This window comes from Chiloscyllium plagiosum, unplaced genomic scaffold (genome assembly GCF_037043375.1).
Source record: "Chiloscyllium plagiosum isolate Xiang-an unplaced genomic scaffold, Cpla_swu_hap1 HiC_scaffold_18, whole genome shotgun sequence".
NCBI classification, from domain to species: Eukaryota; Metazoa; Chordata; class Chondrichthyes; order Orectolobiformes; family Hemiscylliidae; genus Chiloscyllium; species Chiloscyllium plagiosum.
In genome coordinates this window covers 33,385,146-33,401,137 of record NW_028270156.1, presented here as the reverse complement: position 1 = coordinate 33,401,137, position 15,992 = coordinate 33,385,146, and the positions used below count along the sequence as shown (strand labels likewise).

At 40.4% G+C, this 15,992-nt stretch overlaps 1 pseudogene across 1 annotated transcript in view; it reads right to left on the bottom strand.

Annotated features, from left to right (window-relative positions):
• The window catches only part of LOC122558083 (inositol 1,4,5-triphosphate receptor associated 2-like), a 35,130-nt pseudogene extending 19,569 nt beyond the window's left edge, over positions 1 to 15,561 (bottom strand). The window contains exons 1-4 of the transcript XR_015760251.1: positions 15,244 to 15,561; positions 10,246 to 10,362; positions 8,441 to 8,621; positions 4,544 to 4,599 (exon numbers count right to left, since the gene is read on the bottom strand). The product of XR_015760251.1 is annotated as an inositol 1,4,5-triphosphate receptor associated 2-like (transcript). The remainder of the gene's footprint in view (positions 1 to 4,543; positions 4,600 to 8,440; positions 8,622 to 10,245; positions 10,363 to 15,243) is intronic.
• Positions 15,562 to 15,992: the final 431 nt, after the last annotated feature.

Sequence of the window (15,992 nt, the reverse complement as noted above, 5' to 3'; positions counted from 1 at the left end):
ATTGTGGTCTTTTGGCTAAGTCTGAATTGCATCACTTTTTTTGTAAGTTATTCGCCACCAGGCCTAATGAGTCTTCTCATGACATCTCAGGATAGCAAATGTTGTCCCATTGTTCAAGAAGGGGAGTAGAGACAACCCAGGTAATTATAGACCAGTGAGCCTTACTTCGGTTGTGGGTAAAGTGTTGGAAAGAATTATAAGAGATAGGATCTATAAATATCTAGAAAGGAACAATTTGCTTAGGGATAGTCAACATGGTTTTGTAAAGGGTAGGTTGTGTCTCACAAACCTTACTGAGTTCTTTGAGAAGATGACTAAACAGGTGGATGAGAGTAAAGTGGTTGATATCGAGTGTACGGATTTCAGTAAAGCGTTTGAGAAGGATCCCCACAGTAGGCTAATGCAGAAAATATGGAGGCATGGGATTGAGGGTGATTTAGTGGTTTGGATTTGAAAATGGTTAGCTGAAAAAAGACAGAGGGTGGTGGTTGATTGGAAATGTTCATCAAGGAGTTCAGTTACTAGTCGTGTACCACAAGAATCTGTTTTGGGGCCACTGCTGTTTGTCATTTTTATAAATGACTTGAATGAGGGCATAAAAGAATGGGTTAGTAAATTTGAGGATGACACTAAAGTCAGTGGAGTTGTGGACAGTGCAGAAGGATGTTGCAGGTTACAGAGGGACATATAAGCTGCAAAGCTGAGCTGAGAGGTGAAAAATGGAGTTTAATGTAGAAAAGTGTGAGGTGATTCGCTTTGGAAGAAGTAACAGCAATACAGAGTACTGGGCTAATGGTACGATTCTTGGTAAAGTAGAATGACAGAGAGATCTCTATGTCCATGTGCATAGATCCCTGATTGATAGGTTTGTTAAGAAGGCATACGATGTATTTGCTTTTATTGGTAGAGGGTTGGGTTTCAGAGCCATAAGGTCATGCTGCAGCTGTACAAAACTCTGGTGCGGCCATACTTGGAGTATTGCAGTTCTGGTCATTGCATTTTTGGAAGGATGTGGAACCTTTGGAAAGGGTTCAGCGGAGATTTACCAGGATGTTGCCTGGTATGGAGGGAGGGTCTTATGAGGAAAGGCTGAGAGACTTGAGACTGTTTTTGTTAGAGAGAAGATTAAGAGGTGACTTAACAGAGACATACAAAATGATCAGAGGTTTATATAGAGTGGACAGTGAGCATCTTTTTCTTCAGATGGTGATGGCTAGTATGAGGGTACCTCGCTTTAAACTGAGAGGTGATGGATATGGGACAGATGTCAGAGGTAGGTTCTTTATTCAAAGAGTAGTAAGGGCATGGAATGCCCTGCCTGCAACAGTAGTAGACTTGTCAAACTAAAGGGCATTTAAATGGTCATTGGATAAATATATGGATGACAATGGAATAGTCATTCTTCCTTTTGACTGTGGACTGCATTTACACAAATGCAAAAGCATACTGGGTTTTCCCAATTAACTTGATTTCTCTGTGTACAATTATAATCTCTTCAATGATTGATTGTCACCCCTTCCCCATGATATCAAGATAGTTGGCCTATAAGGCGGAATCTTTTGGGTCTGAGCGATGTATACTACGGTGAAGTGTGTGGCAGAATCAGGCAATATGTGCAGCAAGACCCATCTCAGCATTGAGATCATCCTGTTCCATCCTTTAAGCTTTTTACAAACAGTTCAGCAAGGTTCTCACTAGGCAGCAGCAGATGCCAACTGATGGTGATTATTGCTTGTTAAACAGTTGCAAACAGCCCAACCTGCCTCACTAATGATCAGCTCCCATCATACCAGCTTCGCCAAACAAGCTGGGCATCTAAAATACTTGCTGAAGAAACCAGAGCTATCACCAGGCAGATTCAGTTGACCACATGCTCTAAGCAACCTCCATGTTAAAAACCAAGCATCTACATGTCAGGGCATGTTCTATGGACACCAGCCTCACACAACCCACATTCATGGACATTCACCTGACATGTGCCAGATGCTAAGAATCCATGTGGTATATCTCCATTTCACTTACAGGATGCTTCAGCATTTCAATGCTGACAGTTGATCGACACCAGCAACAGTGTAACGCTGCAGCAACGTCATTGTGTACTCAGGGACACAAACCCAATTCGTCAACTGAACTAGGAAGAATCTCCGGTCTAGCTTTTCACTTGTTGTCATCATATTCACACTCTAAGTTTACCTCGATACTCACAGCATCCTGTCTTGCGATGCCTTGACATTTTGCACTTTTCCTCTTCAGACAGGCACATTTTACCACTGTCATGCCTTGCAGTTTAGTGGAGGCACAGTATCAGGAAGCTTGTCATAGTTGTCAGCTATGGAATTCTTTTTTGTATAATCAAAAGTGAAGTCACTGTGTCTTGACTGTCCTCTGGGATGGTCAATGAACGCTTGAAAAAGCTTTTTTAACACCTGTCCCAGTATCTGCTTAATATGGCTCTGTGTCAAATGTTGTTTGATAATGCTCTTGTGAAGTGTATTAGACATTGAAAGTGTATTCAAATAGCAAGACATTGTTGCTGTGGGGAGTACTTCCAAAAATACGTACAACTGAATATGGCCACCTCACAGAGCAATTGGGGATCCAGTTTAATAGCTCATCCAAAGTATGGCAATTTTGACAATGCACAAATCCATCAGTGCTAACCCATATGCCTCTGAGCATCCTATAATGCACATTGTCTGATTATTGCCCTTTCAATAATCACACTCTCTCATTCCTCCTACAAGGGTGCTCCTTTGATTATCTGATAATCTTTGGTGCTGCATCTCCTTAAGCATTCCATAAGACAATAAACCATAAGAAGTAGGAGTAGAAGTAAGGCCATTTGGCCCATCGAGTCCACTCCGCCATTCAATCATGGCCAATGGGCATTTCAATGCTACTTACCCGCACTCTCCCCATATCCCTTAATTCCTTTCAAGATTAAGAATTTATCAATCTCTGTCTTGAACACATTTAATGTCCTGGCCTCTACTGTAGTCCATGGCAGTAAATCCACAGGCCAACCACTCTCTGGCTGAAGAAATGTCTCCTCATTTCCATTCTAAACTGACCCCCTTTAATTCTAAGGCTGTGCCCATGAGTCCTAGTATCCCCACCTGATGGAAATAATTTCCCAGCAGCCACCCTTTCTAACTTACCCTTTGTAAGTTTCTATTAGATCTCCCCTCAACCTGCTGAACTTTAACGAATACAAGCCCAGGATCCTCAGCCATTCATCGTATGTTAGGCCTACCATTCCAGGGATTATCCATGTGAATCTCCGCTGGACACACTTCAGTGCCAGTATGTCCTTCCTGAGGTGTGGGGCTCAAAACTGGACACAGTGTTCTAAATGGGGCCTAATCAGAGCTTTATAAAGTCTTAGTAGCACCTCACTACTTTTACATTCCAACCCTCTTGAAATAAATGACAACATTACATTTGCTTTCTTAACCACAGACTCAACCTGCAAGTCAACCTTTCGAGAATCCTGTACTAGTACTCCCAGATCCCTTTGTTCTTTGGCTTTATGAATTTTCTCACTGTTTATAAAATTGTCCATGCCTGTGTTCTTTTTACCAAAGTGCAAGACCTCGCATTTGCTTATAATGAATTTCATCAACCATTTCTTGGACCATTCTCCTAAACTGCCTAAATCTTTCTGTAGTCTCCCTACCTCCTCAGAACTACGTGCCTGTCCACCTAACTTCATATCATCGGCGAACCTCGCCAGAATGCCCCCAATCTCTTCATCCAGATCATTTATATATAAAGTGAACAGCTGCGGCTCTAACACTGAACCCTGCGGGACACCAGTTGTCACCAGTTGCCATTCTGAAAAAGAACCTTTTATTCCAACTCTCTTCCTTCTGTCAGACAGCCAATCCTCAATCCATGCTAGTAGCTCACATCAAACACCATGGGCCCTCACCTCACTCAGCAGCCTCCCGTGAGGTACCTTATCAAAGGCCTTTTGGAAATCTAAGTAGTTAACATCCACTGGGTTTCCCTGGTGTAACCTACTTGATACCTCTTCAAGGAATTCTAACAGGTTTGTCAGGCAAACCTTACTAAATCCATGCTGACTTGTTCTAATTCGACCCTGCACTTCCAAGAATTTAGAAATCTCATCCTCAAGGATGGATTCTAGAATTTTACCTACACCTGAGGTTAGGCTAATCGCCTATAATTTTCCATCTTTTGTCTTTATCCTTTCTTGAACAAGGGGGCAACAACAGCGATTTTCCAATCATCTGGAACTTTCCCTTTCTCCAGTGATTTTTGAAAGACTGCAACCAACGCCTCCGCTATTTCTTCAGCCACCTCCATTCTCTCAATATAGCCCCTCTAATGGTGCAGTGCAGTGACTCTTGTTACAACCGCTGTGTCCCTCAGTACTGCTCCTCTAACCGTGCAGACGTCCTCTAGTACTGACCCTTGGTCTACCATATTAATTTAATCTCAGCAATCTAGCTTAGATACACTCCATTCCTTCTTTATAAAAAATTCATGTGAACACTGGCATCTGCAAAAGTTTACTTACTGTCTATTGATTGAACAGAAGAATGTTCTCTCATATCTGCTTTATCATCAGATGGCCTGGAAAACAAGCATCAAAGACACTAAAAAGCATAAAGCACAGCCAAATTACATAAAGGAGGTACTGGTAAATCTAGTGGGGAATTCAGAAGAAACTTGTTCACCCAGAGCATGGTGAGAATGGAGAACTCTTCACCAGACAGAATAGTTGAGCCAAATAGCAAGGATGTATTTAAGGTAATTCTGGATAAGCATATGAGGAAGAAAGGAATAGAAGTATATTTTGATTGTAAGACAAAGACTTGTCTGATGAAGAATCACTGAACTTGAAACATAACTCTGCTTTCTTCCCACAGATGCTGCCATTTCTCCAGCAATTTCTGTTTTTTTTTTTCTCAAATCTCCAGCATCCACAATTATTTTGTTTTATTTTAGTATACAATTCAATGGAATTTTGGAGCAGGCTTATGGGGTTAAATACCTTCATCCTGTTTCTGAAGTTCACTGATCGTCAATAGGCTGTTCAGTCAAGAAAAGCTCATGATGAAATTAATCACATCCTCACCAATATTTAAACAAATTTGGTTTGGAACAAAAACAAGAATAAATGCCCTACCAGAATTTTCTGTCCAGGATCACAGGAGGTGAGATGGTTTTTACTATCAGCCCCAAGAGAGGTCAGTTAGAGTGGCAGAGACCAGAGTTGGGTCTCAAAATCATCTCATTTTGTATGACATAGATCCACACACAGTAGAATGTGTATAATTCAATCCATTGGTAGAATTCCCACATAGGATTGACGGAACTGCAGTGGTTCAATGAGAAAGACCACAAGCTTTCTGAGGACAATGAAGTCCAAGCATTAATTGTCAGCCAGTCAATCTCCTCAAAGTCCCCAACTCAAATATAAATAATACTTTTCTTCTTTATGATTTGATTGTTGTGGTGAGTTTATATAATTGTTGTAAGCAACAACAGTGGGCTTCTGCTACCATTATCATCAAATATAAAATAATGAGGGGCATGGATAGGGTAAATAGACAAGGTCTTTTCCCTGGGGTGGGAGTGTCCAGAACTAGAGGGATAGGTTGAGAGGGGGAAAATGTAAAACGGACCAAAGGGACAACTTTTTCATATACATATACCCCTGTATATGAAGGAGCTGCCAGCGGAAGTGGTGGGGGCTGATACAATTACAACATTTAAAAGGCATCTGGTTTAGAGGGATATAGGCCAAGTGCTATCAAATGGGACTAGATTAGGTTAGGATATCTGGTCTTCATGGATCGAAGGTCTGTTTCCGTGCTGTACATCTTTATGACTCTATGACTCTATGATCAATACATGTTTACAAGGGAAGAGACTTAAATAGGAAGACAGGGGTATAGGAAGTCGGAGCAGGAGCAGGCAATTCAATCCTTGAAGACCACTCTGCCACTTAGCCTTTTGTCCCATTTTTCATCAGAAACATATCCATTCTTTCCTTGAATCTGTTGATTGACTCTGCTTCCACTGCACTCTGGGACAGTGAGTTCCACAGATTCTCAACCCTCTGAGAGAAGTAGTTTCTCCTCATCTCAGTTCTGAACCTACCTCCTCTTACTCTACATCCATGATCTCTTGTTTGCAATTATCCCATAAGGGGAATATCTGTTCACATCCACGTCATCAATTCCCTTTCACATTTTATATACCTCAACCAAATGTGCACCCCATCGCCACCATTTTCCCCGACCACACTCACCCAACCCCCACCATTCTTTTTAACTCCAGATGTACAAGCCCAAGCTATTCAACCGTTCCTCTAACAACAGCCGTTTCATCCCCGGAATCAACCTGGTGAACCTCCTCTGAACTGCCTCTAGTGCCACCACATCCATCCTCAATTAAGGACACCAAAACTGGACATCATATTCCAGGTGTGGTCTCACCAATGCCTTATATAATTGTAACAAACTTCTTTACTCTTATAATCCAGTATTTTTGCAATAAATGCTTGGATTCCATTTGCCTATCTGATTATAAAGATCAACTACCACCATAAATTAACTGGATTAAATGGCTTGCTTCTATGCTTTCCTATGTAACTAGGCCTCAAAATTATCATTGATAAATAAGGTGGACTCATGTGTAATCCATCCACATGACATTCTGCCCGATTGGCTCATGAAATAGTTAATACATTAATTTTACACAGGTCAGCCACAACAACTTGCAGTTTTAACATAACTAAACCTGTCAAGGGGCTTCACAGGAGAAATTATCAGACAAAATTTGAGACCGAGCCCCATAAGTGGATAGCAGGCAAATGGTCAACCACGGAAAGGTAGTTTAAAGGAGCATGCTAATGGAGAAGAGTTTGAGAAGAGGTTTAGGGAGGGTATCCTAAAGTGCAGGAGTCCATCAGCAGGCAGCTCAGTCACCATTGGTGGAGTGATCAAATCACTTAGAAGGCACAATTTGAGATGCACAAAGATTTGTGTTTGACTTCACAAAAATACTTGCATTTACTTATGATTTGCAGATACCTGTGTTGGACTGGGGTGTACAAAGTTAAAAATCACACAATACCAGGTTATAGTCCAACAGGTTTAATTGGAAGCACTAGCTTTCGGAGCACTGCTTCTTCATCAGATGGCTATCACCTGATGAAGGAGCAGCACTCTGAAAGCTAGTGCTTCCAAATACACCTGTTAGACTATCACCTGGTGCTGTGTGATTTTTAACTTTGCATTTACTTAGCTCTTTTTTGCAATCTCATGGTATCTAAAAGCATTCCCAGATAATGAGGATCTTCTGAATGCAGTTTCTGTTGTGAGTAGAGAGTTTACACAACAGATACACGGGTGAGAACTTTTATTACACAGCAGAGAAGTCATGACCTGGCCAGAGCTCCAAAAGCTAGTATTTCCAAATAAACCTGTCGGACTATAACCTAATGTTGTGTGATTTTTAACTATGAGAATGGTGGAAACAGAGACAATCAATAATTTCAAAATGAAATTTTATAGCCACTTGATGGAAATAAACCTTCAAGGTTGTAAGGTTATGGAGGTTTATAAAAAGTCATGAGGGGCATGGATAGGATAAAAAGACAAAGTCTTTTCCCTGGGGTAGATGAGTCTGAACTAGAGGGCACAGGTTTAGCGTGAGGGGGGGAAGAGTCCTAAGAGGCAACTTTTTCGTGCAGAGGGTGATTTGTGTATGGAATGAGCTGCCAGAGGAAGTGCTGGAGGCTAGTACAACTGCAATTTAAAAGACATCTAGATGGTATATGAACAGGAAGGGTTTGGAGGGATATGGGCCGGGTGCTGGCAAGTGGGACTAGACTGGGTTAGGATATCTGATCGGCATGGACAAGTTGGACCGAAGGGTCTGTTTCCGTGCTGTACATTTCTATAACTAGAACAAGGGAAGGGACTGTCTGAATTGCTTGATAGTAACTAGCATGGACTCAATTGTTTAAATAGCCTCCATAATGAAACTATAGCTCCAATATAGAAAAATACAGCAGAGAATTTGCATATAGAAAGCTCCAACAAACATCAAAGTGTTCAGGTTAAACGATCTACATTTTAAGTGATGTTGCTTAAGGGATAAATATTGGCCAGGTCATTAAAAAGAACTGCCTTACTCTTCTTCAAAATAGTGCTAACAGATCTTTTATGTTCATCTGAAAAATCAGTCCAGCGGTCAGGTTATTGCTTCATCCATAAAATAGAGGCTCCAATACTTTAGTGTCCAGCACTATACCAGAAGTGTTCGCTGGATAATGGATTTAAGCCTATAGAGTTGGTTTTGAATCCACAATCTCATGAACCAATGATAAATGTGTTTACCTATCACACCACAGTGGTTTCTATTTTAAACTATTAGAATTTGCTTTTATTTTTCAGATTACCCTTCCTGACAGCAAGTTGCAATCCATCTTTTCATTGTGGAATGGAATCGTTCACGGTCAACAGCAACATCCCTTTTGTTTGGATCAAGCATGTTGTACAATACATGTAGTCTGCCATACTTGTAGCTTTGTCCCGTCATTTCTTGCAAGTAACGAACAATCACTGATGTGGGAACTTTTCCTGTTGAACAAAATAAAAAGTCCAACCTTCAAGAACAGTGCTTCACAAATATCCTACTGTAGCTCAAAGGCCATATACACAAACTGCCTCATCCACTTGGGAGTACCATTCAAAAATTATAGGTATGAATGGCAAACTACAAGGGGCCGTACACATGATTTCTCCAGAAACATACTCATAAGAACACAAGATCGTTTATCCCTCAAGCTTGTAATCCAATTAGATATCATAACTCTATTTACCTCATAGCTTGGTCCCATGTTGCCAGTGCGTCCGGACAGAATCTTTGAACAGCCTGGCTCTAATTTTAGAATATGATGCTTAGTTGTGGACTCCCCACTAGAGGGACTTATCAAGCCGACCAAATGCACTGATGAGCTTAAAAATATCATTTCCATGATAAGTCTCTGGGAGAATGGCTAAGACATTTCCACCCACTCCTTCTTTGTCTCCTTATATAATTATCCAATTTCTTTTCGAAAGTGACACTTGAATCCTTCTCTGCCACACCAACAGGCTGTTGTATTATTGCACAGATCTCAGAAAGGCACTATAGCTTTAAGACAACTAGATGCCATCACAATATGTGATGGTCTAATATAAGAGATTTCCATTTTACTCTCTGTACAGAAAGCAAGCAGACAAGCAGTCAGTTAATTAGTCTATTAATGAGCTCGTCCACTTTCATGGATAGGAGGAAACTTTTACCCTTCAGTAGAAGGGTCAGTAATCAAGGGGGCATAGACTTAAGCTAAAGGGCAGGATATTTACAGGGGATTTGAGGAAACATTTTTTCACTCCAGAAGATATTTGAAATTTCTTGAAAGGGTGATAAATGCAGGAACCCTCGCAACAGTTCAGAAGAATTTAGATGGACACTTTAAATGCCACAGTATACAAACCTAGAGGCCAAGTACTAGAAAATGGAATTTAGTATATAGTTGTTTAATTACTGGCACAAACACTGATGAGCTGAAGGGCCTCTTTCTGTGCTATAACACTCTTTGAAACTAAATTTTTTCACTGAGAAAGTGCAAATCTTTGGAATTCTCCATGCTGTGTTGATCAGTATAGTCAAGTCAGAGAAGAATAGGATTTTGGGCACCAAGGCAATGTTGGGATTTTGGAATATGCTGGAAAAGTGGATCTGACATAGAAGATTAGGCATGATCTTACTGAATGACAGAGCAGGGTCAAAGAGATATATGGTGAAAGTGAGGACTGCAGATGCTGGAGATCAGAGTCAAGATTAGAGTGGTGCTGGAAAAGCACAGACGGTCAGGCAGCATCTGAGGAGCAGAAAAATTGATGTTTCGGACAAAAGCCCTTTTCCAGGAGCACTCTAATCTTGACTCTAAACAAGAGATATATAGCCTACTCTTGTTTCTATTATTCAAATACATATGGTCTTATATTCTAAGAATATTGGTTCTACTCTCAGATTATAGGTTTTGTTTTAAATGCCAAGAAGTCTTGATAAGTAACCAGAGGAAGAGTCAGACAGGAAGATATAAAGAAGAGAGAAAAGTAAAACAGGAAGAATCAGTCATGGGGAGACAGGACATGAGGAACATTTTACACAAATATCTCAAAAAGGAGATTTTAATATTTATAAATCATGTACCTGTGCCCTCTGTGTCACAAACTTTGAAGGTGAAGTTCAGCAAATCCTCTTCAGAGCAAATATTTGCTTCATTATCACTTTCTAATCTTTTTTCTGAAGGTAAGGTTTCAATGTCGCCTGTTGGAAGTTTATCACAAGTTAATAAATAAGCTAGATAAATGCTTTGGTGAACATACTGCTTGCAAAAGGTTAAAGCAAGCTGCATCTCACACATGCCTTAATGCCCAGCAATAATGATCAAAATCATACCACTGTGGGAGTAAGTTTTAAAAAGTGGGAAAGTGGGAGATAGGAAATTAGGGGACTGGAGATGCTGGGAGTATATTACTGCATGAAAAGTAAAAAGACAGATGAAGAAGAAAAAAATACATATGAACAAAAAGAGAATTTGAATTCTAATCCCACTGTGGCTGGGAATTCTATTTAAGACCTGGGAATTAAAAACTTGCTTTCAGATAAGTGATCATTGAAGATTTTGGATTGCAGTAAAAGTGCAATTAAAGATGTGGATTGATGAGGGCAGAGCGGTAGATGTGATCTATATGGACTTCAGTAAGGCGTTCGACAAGGTTCCCCATGGGAGACTGGTGAGCAAGGTTAGATCTCATGGAATACAGGGAGAACTCGTCATTTGGATACAGAACTGGGTCAAAGGTAGAAGACAGAGAGTAGTAGTGGAGGGTTGTTTTTCAGACTGGAGGCCTGTGACCAGTGGAGTGCCACAAGGATCGGTGCTGGGTCCACTACTTTTCATCATTTATATAAATTATTTGGATTGTGAGCATAAGAGGTTTGGTTAGTAAGTTTGCTGATGTCAACAAAATTGGAGATGTAGTGGACAGCTACATTAGATTACAACAGGATCTTGATCAGATGGGCCAATGGGCTGAGAAGTGGCAGATGGAGTTTAATCTAGATAAATGTGAGGTGCTGAATTTTGGGAAAGCAAATATTAGCAGGACTTATACACTTAATGGTAAAGTCCTAGGGAGTGTTGCTGAACAAAGAGACCTTGGAGTGCAGGTTCATAGCTCCTTGAAAATGGAGTCGCAGTTAGATAGGATAGTGAAGAAGGCGTTTGGTATGCTTTCCTTTATTGGTCAGAGTATTGAGTACAGGAATTGGGGGTCATGTTGCAGCTGTACAGGACATTGGTTAGGCCACTTTTGGAATATTGTGTACAATTCTAGTCTCCTTCCTATTGGAAAGATATTGTGAAACTTGAAAGGGTTCAGAAAAGATTTACAAGGATGCTGCCAGGGTTGGGGGATTTGAGCTATAGGGAGAGGTTGAATAGGCTAGGGCTGTTTTCCTTGGAGCGTCAGAGGCTGAGGGGTGACCTTATAGAGGTTTATAAAATCATGAGGGGCATGGATAGGATAAATAGACAAAGTCTCTTCCCTGGGGTGGTGGAGTCCAGAACTAGAGGATATAGGTTTAGGGTGAGAGGGGAAAGATATAAAAGAGACCTAAGAGGCAACCTTTTCACACAGAGGGTGGCACATGTATGGAATGAGTTACCAGAGGATGTGGTGGAGGCTAGTACAATTGCAACATTTAAAAGGCATCTGGATGGGTATATGGAATAGGAAAGATTTGGAGGGATATGGGCCGGGTGCTGGCAGGTGGGACGAGGTTGGGTTGGGATATCTGGTCAGCATGGATGAGTTGGACTGAAGGGTATGTTTCTGTGCTGTACATCTTTATGATTCTATGACTTTATGGTGCATAACTGTCCTTTTAGGGAATGTAACCTGCTATTCTTGATCATTCTAGGTCTATATGTAACTCTAATTCCACACAGCAGTGCAAGTGACGCCCCCGATCACTCTCAACACAACATCGTCATCTAGCTCACTCCCAGTTCCTAATGTCTCATTACTCCTCCAAACAGCTAATCACAAGTGCAAACCTAGGATTGATGCTCATTCTTGTAGCAAATCCTTTGGCCCAATGACCAGAAATATTTACTTTGCTTAGTGAGGAATTACAAATACTCAAATCCTGCCAACCTAGTCAGTGAGTAGCATTACATTTAGATTAGATTTCCTACAGTGTGGAAACAGGCCCTTCAGCCCAACCAGTCCACACCGACCCTCTGAAGAGTAACCCACCCAGACCCATTTCCCCTCTAACTAATGCACCTAACACTATTCAGCTAATTCACCTATTCACAATTCACCTAACTTGCACATCTTTTGGACTATGAGAGGAAACCAGAGCACCCAGAGGAAACCCACACAGACAAGGGGAGAATGTGCAAACTCCACACAGTCGCCCGAGGCTAGAATCGAACCTGGGACCCCGGTGCCGTGAGGCAGCAGAGCTAACCACTGAGCCAACGTGCCACCCTTTTAATTAGTAGAATCAAAGTTCAAGTTTGAACAAATTTGGCTCTTGATTATTTGTTGTTCAAACTTACACTTTCTGCAGTGATGCAATAATGGAGATTCCCAAACTGCTATATCATTTTGTTTTCTATTTTTAATTGATTGTTACTTTCAACAGGAAATTGGATGACTTGATAGAAAAAATGGGAAAAGAGCAAGAGATGTGTTTGGCTTCACAAGAACCAGCTTAGACTTCATATACTGAATGGTCTACTTCTGCACAGCACTATTTTACCACTCTATGGCTTTTCAACCAGTGAATGCCAATTACTCTATTGAAACATATAATTTGCATTTATATGTCTTATTTCAGAAAGTCTTGTGGCACTGCAGGCTGCCATTGCTAGTTTTGTGATGTAACAACCATGATAAACACGAAGTGCTATTCATATTATCATAATAACACTGTCACAACAAAGACTGGAATGTTTCAAAAGAGCCCACCACTACCTTCACAGGAATAGGCATTTACTGATTACCTTGCCAGCGATTCACAGAACCTGAGGAAGAACTAAAAACAAGCATTAAAATGACTTTTTTTTTAAAAATGCTCAAAATACTCAGTAGAGAAACAGATTAACATTTCAGGTGTAGGGAAGATTCACAAGTTTGAAATGGGTGGGTCTACATATCAGAAAAGGATTGACAGGCTGGGTCTTTTCTCTCTTGAAAGAAGAAAGCTATAAAAGGTCTTTAAATTTTGAAAGGTTTTGACAGAGTGGATACAGACAGAATGTTTCCCCTTGTGGAAAATTGCATAACCAGTGGTCTTCAGTATAAGATAGACACCGAGAAATCCAAATGTAGATTCAGAGGCAACTCCTTCAACCAATGAGTGACAAGAATTGCAACATTTGTTCCCACAAGGCACAGTTGAAGTGAATGGTATAGAGGCAATTAAAAAAAAGCATATTAGAGATCAGGAAATAGACATTTACAATTATAAACTTAAATAAGAAAAAGTAAGAGGTGGAAACACAGGCACAGTCTGATACGGCCAAAAGGCCTAAATTTTTGTCATACATCATCCTATTTTGCTTCTGGATCAGTTAATCTATTCTTGTTGGTGGTAGTTGGGGAAAGATGTCTACAAAAACCTTCTTCTTCAAATAGTGGCATTGGAATGTTCCTGCCCTAATTTATGACTTTGTCATCACTAGATTTGATTATTCGAACACACATCTGTTGGTTTCCAAAACCTAATTCCATCCAAAGCTTTGCTGCCCATGTCTTACCTCACAGCAAGTCTATTTTCCTATCACTCTTGAACTCTCTGATCTCATTGGTGTAAGGCAGGAGAGTGGAATATAAGATTATCAGACAGACAAGATATCATTGAATTACACCACATTTTTTTAATGAGTCATATGGCTTACTTCTGCTCTTACATCTTATAGTCTGACTGGTGGAGTGGTTTCCAGTGATGCAACCAATAAAGATCAGGTGCACCGAGGCCAGAGTTGGAGTACTACAGAGATCATGGAAAGTTATAGTGCTGGAAGAGGTTACAGAGATAGTGAGGGGCTAGGCAATGGGTGCACTTGAACAACAAGGATGAGAATTTTAAAATTGAGGCATCGATAGACCTTGACTTGCATGCATCTAGTGATTTTAATGACTTAAAATTGTTACTGTCTCAGTTATCAAGTCACCAACTAGCTGAACTAGTTTATTCTGATTAACTTCTGTTCTTTATTAGATTGCCTCTTCATCTCCTTTGACCTAATTAAAGGAAAATAGTTTTCTTTTCTCATCACTGAGGCCTTGATCCACCTTAGTCATTCTATTCTGCACACTCTCCACATTTTTCCAATATTCCAAAGGCTGAAGAGAATAGCCTTAGGAATGATTGCTACAAGTTTAACATTGCCCTTTTTTTTGTATGATCCCAAATATACAACCTAGGATCTCAAAATACTTCATTTCCATTGTTTTATCAACTGGTCAAACCCTACTGGTAAGGAAGGCAAGATGAAGGGTGAGCGACCGCCCCCCCCCCCCCCCCCCCCCCAACCCCACCCTCCAAAAGAGTTCTTGATGTGCAGACATTGTTCACAAGTCCAGTAAGTAACAACAATAATTGTTAGCCACCTGGTTACTTACCTTGGAAAAGATGAGCCTTCAATAGGAAAAAAAATGTTGATCTTTCATAACGAAGGAGTGCACTATAAGCTGGCAAAGCCTCTCAATTTTAAAATTTAAATATAAAATATTTTTTGAAGCATAGTTTCTTGACCCATGGAATAAAGTTGGGGCTTCCAAGGGAAAGTTTGGATGAGAATAGTGGATGCGGGCACAGTTACAACATTTACAAAAAAACATTTACATAGATGTGTGAATAGGAAACATTTGGAGGGATGTGAGCCAGGAACATGCAGGTAGAACTATTTTAGTTTGAGATTATGTTCGGCATGGACTGGTTGGGCCAAAGGGTCTGTTTCCGTGCTGTATGACTCTATGCACAAATACAAGAAACACACGAGGAGTCTGAGCAGCTTATCTCCACCTGATGTTCAATATGAGCATAGTTGATCATCTATCTCAACTTCACTTTCTCATTTTATCTTATTATTTTCAATCAGCTAAGAGTGTTTGAATGACTCACAGCCTTTATCAATGAAATCCACTTCTTCTCCTTCATAGATTTCATGAACTGCATCCTCTCCAGGTTTATGCATATTCACTAATGAGACACATTCAGTTGAGTTGGTGTCATTGTTCACATCCACAGATGAGCAAACTGTTCCACCTCCCAATCCAGAGTCTAAACATGTGACAGAATTGAAGACTTGGGTCTGTTTGTGTTCATTATCAAATGCTTGGCTCCTCTGGAGAGATGGAAGGTTGACACGGCAAGAGGAATACTGCACACCATCAGACTTGATTTTAGAAGTCATTTTATTATCAGAAAACCTGCAGAAATGAATCAGAACAGCAGGATAGTTATGGAAATGGCATTTCCAAAATGTTGCAAGTTTTTTTTAGCAGCAGTGCGATGCCCAGGACTGCAACACTGTACAGCAGGTCTACTTGGAACTGTATAAGTTTCATCATTGCAACACCTACAAGCCCTCACAAAACTACCATAGAATCTAAATTGGATGTAGTGGTCATGGAGGGGGTGCAGCTCTGATTCCCAGAGTAATACTGGGATTAAAAGATTTAAATTCTAAGAACAGGTTCAAAAAACTAGGTTTGTATTCCCTCAAGTTTGGTAAGTTAATACCTGATCTAAATTGAGGTGGTCAAGATTACACAATTTGATGGGTTAGATTGAGATTTGATTTATTATTGCCACATGTACTGAGATACAATGGAAAGTATTGTTCTCCATGCTAACCAGACAGATCATTACCT